This window comes from Carlito syrichta, unplaced genomic scaffold, assembly GCF_000164805.1.
Source record: "Carlito syrichta isolate Samal-C Ts95f unplaced genomic scaffold, Tarsius_syrichta-2.0.1 Scaffold308105, whole genome shotgun sequence".
Classification (NCBI taxonomy): domain Eukaryota; kingdom Metazoa; phylum Chordata; class Mammalia; order Primates; family Tarsiidae; genus Carlito; species Carlito syrichta.
The window spans coordinates 35,331-44,506 of NW_007252201.1; positions in this window are offsets into that span (position 1 = coordinate 35,331).

A 9,176-nucleotide genomic window follows, 5' to 3' on the forward strand; every position below is an offset into this window, starting at 1 on the left:
ATGTGCATCTTGCAGGGCCTTGTGTGGAAACAGGAGGGAGGCTTGGTCTGAGCTGGCCGTGGCCCAGGGAGGGTGAGCTATACTCAAGTCAGCCCTCCAGGGCTGTGGAGGCAGCCTGCCTGAGAATGTGAAGGGTCAAAAAGTCAAGCCTGAATCCTTGCTCTAGCTCTGACCGCTGTGTGATCACACCCAAGTGACCCCATTCAGGGTGCATTAAATGGAAATAATGTCTACCTAAATGCAATCACACATAGAAAATGTCTGGCACAAGGTAAGGGCTCAAAAAAATATTAGCTGTTAGAAATGCAGTGAGCTACTTTTTAAAACAAAACAAAACAAAACAAAACAAAAAGTGGCTAGTTGTTCTCTTTGTAGACCAAGGGGTCTTAATCAATTTTGTGCCATGAATCCTTCTGCAGTTTGGTGAAGCCTGTGGACTTTCCCCAGAATGATAGTTTTACATGTGTAAAGTAAAATGCACAGAATTAGGAAGGAAACCAAGCATACCAAAACACAGTAATCAATATAGCAACATATATGCTTCTTTATTTGGACATTAAATGATAAAGTCTAGTGACAGCCATCATAATTTTGAGTTAGTAATGAGTTGAAACATTATTTCAAAATATCTGCTGCAACTGCAGTATGATATGAGCATATCTGTGATATCTATTTGTGACAAGTCCCAGACACCATCTATACCAGAGGGAAGACGCCTACATGCAGAATGGAAGGAAATGCTAGTTTCCATTAGTAATTAGTGAAAATATTATGTAACATTTTCCCCCAATCAGTTCATGCTCCTCCCCCGCCAGTTCCACCAGATTGAGAACTCCTGGTTTAGGGAGAGACATAAGGATACATGGGAACAGGTATTCTTTCTCGGGAGAAAGAACATTTGTATGCCCTCTTGGTTATGTAAATGTGGGCCACCAGGGTCCCGTCCTTGTCCTCTTGGGTTTTGGACTGACTCAGGACTTTTGCCTGTGGAGCTTAGAAGAAGCTGGCAGGTCCCTGCTGGATGCTGCACTATAGCGTGAGGGGCCTTGGGGCTCTCTGAGAACACAGATGCTCACATCCCAACTCCTGATCTCAGAGATGTAAAGACAGGGATACCTGTCCAGGTGTCCTAGGGAAATCCAAGTGTCAGTGGCAGGAAATAGTAACGAGGCCACTGAAATAGATCACCTTGAGCAAAGGTGAGATCTTGGCTGATAATGGTATTTTCCACTCAAAGGGAAAGGGCTGGGTCCAGCTTGGAGTGTGGCTGATGCTGGACACCCCTTTGGACCCAACCACCCTGCCCTAGGGGCCATGCTTTGGGAAATGATGGCTAAGTGTGGGAATGAGGACTGAAAAGAGCTATAAACCTGAACCTTGGTCACCAAGGGCATCCCAGCCTCCAGGGGCAACGGTGTCCCTCTAAGAGACCAAGCTCCAACAGTGACACCTTGTGACAGTATGAAAAAACAATAGCAGAGGCTGATGGAACCTTGGCTCTCTTTCTTCGGGTGTGAAGAAGCAAAGCTAATCTCCCTTTTGGACTAAAGAGGACCTTTTTTTGTTTTTGTTTTTAATAATTTGGGGTAAGTTTCATGCCCAAGAGTCACACAGGGGCTAAAGCAACGAATTGCGGCAATAAAAGAAATTGACAATTTCTGCAACCTAAGCCAGTAAGGAAGGTCACACCAGTTACATCATCATCATCATCATCTGTGATATTTTATTAATATTACTGTCTCCTAGCATGTGTTGATATAGCAAGTTCCACTCTCAGAGGATGACCTTACCTAACCTCATGTGAAAGTTCTTAGGGTCACCTAATTGTCATCCCATAAAGCATCTCCAAGGACCAGCCACTCCCAGCAGATCCCACCTTTGACACAATTGTGAATTCAGTTTCCCAGCTCCTGATTCCCTTCTTCAGTACCCACTTTCCCTACAATGCAAACTCCTCCTCCCTCAGCTCCCAGCCTTCTGTCTTTCTGCTCGTCCGCATCTGCTCTTAGGAGTGGTTGTCTCTGGTGTAACTTTTTGACCATCGCTGTTTTTCTTCCTAGGGGTATATACATCAAAATTGGGAGCAAAGCTGTATTTAGTGAAGGAACCAAGACAGAAACTCTTTTATAAATACTGTATAATGCCTCTGAAATTGTAACAAATACTGCCCAGGTGAGGCACAGCAGTACCAACTTGTTATGGCTGTGCTGCATTGAAATCAGCAAATCTGTGTGAGGGGGCAGCACAAGGGAATGAACACCCCACCCGGCAGAGAATGGGGCTGGGGGCATTTTCAGCTGCTGTGTGTTATGATCCACCTCCATTACCCCTAGCCTTCAGAAGAGTCTCCTATGAGTTCTAGCCTCTGTCAATTGTCCTTTATGGGAGAAAGGATTCAGGGAGGTACTCCATGCGGGGTCAGATACAGACAGAGGACAGCTCTTGTAGGACCCAGGGAATTGGATGGAGAATTGGGCAGTTTTCTGAGAGTCCTCAGGACTATTGTGGGGGACTCTAGGGCTCCCTCTGAATGTGGGATGGAGTTACAAGCCCTTCTGTCTAGACATTTAGAAAAGGGGCAACCCCATAAATCTGGAGCAGTTGGGACTAGAAACAGGTTGTGTAACAAAACCTTGGCTTGAAGGGAATTGTCCAGATGTGGAAACTGAGGCCTATGGGGGTGTGAGTGGCAGCAGCTTTCTAATGCTTCAATGAGTGATTTTTCCACAGCACCATGCAAATCTCTACTCTATGTCTCTGTGCCCCAGACCACCCTTCCCACTTCAAGATCCTCTTGCGGCTCCTCAAGTACTCTGAGTCATCAAGAGAGACCCATCAGCTTCCTAACAGAACTTCGGCACAGGCCTACCGGCTGGCCTCTACTACCCAATCAAACCTGGCTGAGAACAGACTTACTCTTTCTCTGTCATGCCTCATTTAGTCTTCCATTACACTGTGCGCCGGCATGGTGTCCCAAGTAGAAATGGTCCTTTTTAATCATCTCTCACAGTGAGGGCTGAAGGTTTCTCTCCGCCACCCTCTATTTGGCACAGACTGGGCACAGAGCAGAGCTGGTAAATACCTGGTAATTGACGGCTGCAATAACCACCACAGCCCCAGTCCTTGCTCCAAACCAGGCAGGGACTGGAGGCTCAAACGCCCTGGGTCTCGGCCATGTAGCAACTGCTGATGATAACAGAGAGCCGGTAGCTTATCCCAAGCCCCTCATGCCCAACTGTGTGCAGGAGCCCTCTGGTAGTGCCCCAATCACTAGTTAAGAAGACAGTCACATTTCTTATCAGGTTCAAACAACAACTTTAAGCCCCTCAACATTATGGGAAAGGCACTTATGCTTAGATTAAAATTTCCAGTGTCACGCAGAGATTGAAAAAGTGCTGAATCTCTGTAACTGAGATGAGAGGGAGGTGATGTGCCCTGAAAGCTGCTGGTGACTCAAACTGTGTCTCAGGGGTGATAAGGAGACAGACACCCAAGATGCTGGTGACAAGCTGAGGTAAAAATGCTCCATGAAATGTGAAAGTAGAAAGGAGCAGTATTTCCAAGATAATATATTAGCTAATCTTCTGTGAAATTAACAGACGTCTTTAAAACCAATTGCACGAACTCCTACAGGAGACATCTAAGCAATCACTTGCACACCCCTAATAGTTTATATATTCAAGCTGGATCTTCTCATTTGGAAGAAATATTTCCTTTGGGTGTACATCTTCTTAATGGCCAAGTGGGAGATGTCACATGCTCAGGGTTGCCTTGGACTTGGGCATGTGACATGTGTGCGCCCAGTTCCTGGAGACATTCAGTTCTAGGGCAGTGGAGCAAATCCAGATTCTTCTGATGGGGTATGGAAGCAGATTGAGGTGGCATCTTCTGGAGGTGGTGTCTGGACTAATGCCCCGTTCCCTGTCACTCAGTGATCCAAAGGCCCAAGGCCAGGGACCCTCACACCAAACCATGCTGTCAGGTTCTGTCTCCCAGGAGGAAGTCGAGGGAAACCCAGGACAGCTGGAGTCACCTCGAGGCAGTGCGGTTGCTCAGCAACCCCTTTGCAACTGTGAGTTGCTCTCCATCCCTGCTGTGAGCCCCCTGTTGACTTGAATGAGCTTGGGCTGGTTTCTCATGCAGGCGACAAAGGACCCTCCTGTTAACAAAATGAAGTTTCCTGCTCCAGCATAAGAAAGGTGGGTTGTGCGGAGAGGGGAGAGCAGAGGTTCTGGGTGTGGTTGAGACTCAAAGATTCTCTCTTTCGTGGGGGCTGGGCGGGGAGGGGAGATGGAGATTGTATGATCGATCAGACCTCTCGCACAAGCCTCAGATCCACAGGTGTAATCCCTTTTGACAATCTCACCTTAATTCCTTGGGAAATACAAGGTTAGGGCCTTTTCTCAGAAGAAAACTTGGGTGGCACAGGCTGCAAAATCGGTCATCAGCTGCTTCTAGGGGACTGGTGCAGATTCTTTTTTTTTTTTTTTTTGAGTTGGAGTCTCACTCTGTCACACAGACTGGAGTGCAGTTGCCACTCCTGGCCACTGCAGCCTCGACCTGCTGGGCTCCGGCGATCCTTCCACCTCAGCCTTCCAAGTAGCCAGAATTACAGGCATGCGCTACCACGCCCGGCTGATTTTTTGATTTATTGTAGAGATGAGATCTCGCAGGTGGGTCTTGAACCCGTGGACTCAGGCAATCCACTCACCTCAGCCTCCCAAAGGCGAGGGATTACAGGCTGAGCCACCGAGCCGGCTGGTGCAGATTCTTATCTTTCCTGTGGTGGGGACTTGGAAGACTGCAAGGGCTAGCCTCCAAGGCCCTGTCCACAGACTCTAGGGTGGGCTGAGGCTGCCACAGGAGGCCCTGGAGGGCATGGAGGCACAGGGAAGGTGCTCCGGGTTCGTTGGTGTCTATGTTCTGTCTATGCCATGCCTGCTGCAGAAGGCACATGGTCCAGATTGGTACCTGGAAACTTCTCCTTGAAAGTCAAAGAGTTGATAGGAACCTTCTTCCCCCACATTTCCTGGGGAATTCTCACCCATCCTGGGGTCCTGCTGGGCCCCCATCTCTGAAAACCCAGCCCCAGTTGGGAGTCCCTCCTCTGTGGTGCCGTGACCCTCTGGCTCCCCACATGGAATTGAGGTGAGAGTCTTTTGGGTACAGGGAACTCACTCAGGTCCCCTTGAGAAAAGCAGGTTTATTATGGAGACTGGGTGGAAATGATGGTTGCACAAATTTATAAATTTACTAAAAGTTACTGAACTGTTAAATGAGAAAGAAGGAAAGAAAAGTAACACAGTTTTATTGTAAGGGTGTACATAGAAATAAAGAAAACAGGATTTGGTTCTGTTCAGGGATGCCTGGGGCTCCCAGGACAGACCCTCAGCAAGAGGCCTGGACCTCGGCTCAATTCTGGAAGGGCTGGGGGTCCCAGGAAGTCTACCAACTCCGTGCCATCCTTTCAGCCTTTCAGTTTCTGTCTCCTGCCACTATTGTCCCAGCTAGTGGCCACTCTAGCTGCTGGCCTGTCCTCCTGTGTCGGTCGCTGACTCCTGAGGCTGGGCTGCCTGTGGGTCAGGGGCTCACCCCTGGTCCAGTCAACCATGGCAAGGGAGATGGCACCATGTGACATGTCATGGGGCCACCTATAGAGCCACCTGGAGCCACTGCCTTCATCAGGGGCTGGATAGGTGCTCTGAGTCATTGTGTGTTGTCTCCACTTCTTCTCTCGGGGCTGCCACCCATCAAGCCTCACTGGGACACAGCTCCATTCATTTGTACTGTCGGTGACTGCTTTCGAACTGCAGCAGCTGATTTGGGTGGTTATGACAGAGATAAAACCAAAAATATTTGTGATTGGGCCCTTTGTAAAATATTCCCCTGACCCCTGCACTGAACTGGAAGCTCTTCAGGGTGGGCACTAGGTCCCATTCATCCCTGGATTCCCGAAACTTAGCAGAGTGCCAAACACTTGGCAGGAGTTCAAGAAGTTGTGTTAAATGGATGAGCAGATGGGGTCTGGGCTGAATCTGTGCAGTCTGTGACCCTCACTACAAAAGGAAACATCCCCTAGACAACATTTTCCTCATGCTCCTGCCTGATGAACAGGGTGACCAACTCTCCCAGTTTGTCCAGGACTGAGAGGTTTCTCAGGGTGCAGGACATTCCATGTTAAAGCTTGGGAAGTGTCAGGCAAACTGGGACCATGTGCTTCCCTTATACTGGACACCTGGCCTCTGTCTATGTAGAAGCACCTGCCCACCCCATTTGGCCAATGACTCCTCCACGGGTTGCCAGGTGGAACCTGCGCCCAGCAGAAACAGGCACTACAGAGACAGGCATATCCATAACTGGCTGCATAACAGCGACAGAGTCAAACAGCAGTGCAAAAGAGCAAGGCAGTACCTGCTGCTTTGTAATTGCCCTTGGGGATTCCGGGTGTCACTAGTGAAGCGGCTAAAACCTCGTTGGGCTGGGATGATGGAGAAAGGCTTTTTGGAGAACTGGAGTCCAACTGGGTCTGATGGATGAGGAGGAATTATTGCTGATAGTAAAAAAGGAAGTTGACCTTACTAATGCATGAGGCCCTAGAGTCCACATGTCAGCTCCCAGGGAAAACTCAGATTGGTCACGTGGCAGTTCCTGAGCCAAGTTCTGTAGCCAGGGGGATAAGGCGCTGACTGGCCAGCCTGGGTCATGTGACCATCTCAGAGGGAGCTGTGAGGAGCTAACTGTGGCACCAGGAAGATGCTGTGGAGTGGGAAAGGAGCTTCAGAAGGAATTTAGTGGCTTAGTTAGGGTTTCTTGGAAAGCAGAGTGGGAAGTAAAAGGCTCAGTGCCACTCCATTTTTAGGGACGGTGACTCCGGGGAGCAAGTGTGAGGGGGGGTGTGTGTGACTGAGAAGGAGGTGGAGCCAATTCCAGAGTACATTATGGAACTGGCCATGACTTGATAACAAACAGAGCTGGTTGCTCGATGATACAGGACCATTCTCTGAGAAGCTGTATAAATGTTTCTCAGCACAGTCCTTCAGGGAAGAAAGGGGGAAGCATTTGTACACAGGCTCTCATCTCGTGTTGGGTCATCCATAGAGTGTTAATTGCCCAGACTTGCTGGTTGTACATGGGTGAATGCAACATCTCATATCCTCATGTCCAGGGAAGCCCCAAAGGTAAGGAATGCACAGCCTAGACTCGAGGCCAGGGGCTGCTGGGCGAGCTTAGGTGAAGCCTGTCCAACTCCATGCAGAGTTGGTGGTCTCAGCAGTGGCTGAGCCTGGTGGCCAATGGCCAAAAGATAAGCGACAGGGTCCAAAGTGGCACTTAAGAGGTGTCAGGTAGAAAGGAACTGAGAGTGTAGGGTCATTTAAAGCTAGAGCCACCACTGTCCTCCTCAAGACCACCTATGGGGTCTTCACAATTCTAACTGAGGCTGAGACCACGGCTGCTCCATGTCTGCACAAAGAGCGTGTCAGGTGGCCCGGCATACCCAGACTGGAGCGGTCACTGGGCCAAGGGAAGGTCAGCCATCTTTAGTGAGAGCCAAGGGACAGCCCTTAGCTCCTTTCAAAGGAAGAGGCAGAATTAGCTCCTTTCTGTGGAATGCAGAAAGATCTCATAAAAATTGCTCAGCAAATATTTAATCAAGCTGAACAGAAAGTAAACTCCAGTCCCCTTGTTTTCTTGCATGTAGTAGGGAAATTCTGAAACAGTGGAGGGTGTGGAGGTGGCTGGGTCTCCAAAGTCAAATGACTAAGTTTGAAATTTTGCCAAAGGACCTGGAGAAGATGGCAAACAGATGGAAGCAGGGTACACTCAGCCCCAGCCCTTGGCAGGAGAGGGAGGAAGGATCTGGGCTCAAGACTATACTTTGCAGGGGTCTGCTCAACTCACTGTGTCCTGGCCAGACCCCAACTTTCCTCTCTTTGCAGGGACCAGAAGTCCTAGAACCCAAGGAGCTCGATTCTATGTCTTACCTTCGAGGGCTGGGGAGGGTTAGGGTGGCCCTCTGTAGCTGTTTGTGGAGCAGGTCACCATCTATCTACCTGCACAGGAATGAGCAAGTCTGATGGGAACTTGTCAAGATCAACAAAACTGTGATGACATTTGACCTTAATGACACACAGTGATATTACTATGAATCATATGCGTGACAGTTCCCTGCTTTGCTGGATTGGTCCAGGCATCCTTACCCCTACGGTACTTTCCCCATCACAATGGGGACTTCCCCATTACAACACTTAAGAACACTGTCCAATAACTTCTGATTTGTTCTTTTAGCCCACTAGATCTTGAGCTCTAGGAGGGCAGGGTCCATTTCTTGTTCACCGGCCCATGGCTAGCACATGGTCCAGAGCCCATCTTGATGTCAGCTCCTCAATGATGCTCCATTAGCTTGTGTGTTACATCTTGATCTAGATATCAGGTCTACCCAGGCAAAGAGGCCAGGGAGTCTGGGCCATCATGGGGATACCAGATCCATGAGCTCCTAGAGGACAGGGCCAGCGTGCTGTTCATTCCTGTCCCCCAGTCCCCAGCGGGGTCCAGCACATAATAGGCCTCAATAGTACGTGTTGAATGAATAGCTGACTTACTTCTCTCACACTCACTTCTTCTTTGGTTCCATCCTAGTCTGCAACCCGGGTGAGTTGAATGATGTGCAAAGAAACTTCTCTTAACAGTTTGGAAAACTGTGACGATGCCCTCTCTGTGAAGAGAAGGGAGTGGGTGTGGTGTGGGGGTGTCCTCATGGCTCCCGGCCTGAGAGAGTACATGGTGTGAAGTGTTTGTACTGCTGTGTGCCTGATTCCCCAAGGAAGGGCGACAATGAGGCTGCTGTATGATACTGGTGGAACACAACCCTCCTGAGCCAGAGCATCTACTTCCCCAGACTCTGGCTGTCAGAGTGGGGCCACTGAAGCCCCGGGACTTGGCACTAGTCACCGAAACGCTGTTCTTTCCACCCTGTGTTTGCCCCAATTCTGGTAAATGTGAATTTTATTACCAGTAACAACAACAAAAAGACAAAGTTGGAGGCTGTCCAACTGGAAAACTTCCTGGTTTTGGAGGCACAGCCTCTGCTCAGCACAGCCTGGCCCAGGGAGCCTGGGGGACAGCAGTCTCCTTGGTAACAGTGGACCAGAATCAGGAGCGGGGGTGGGGTGGGGGGA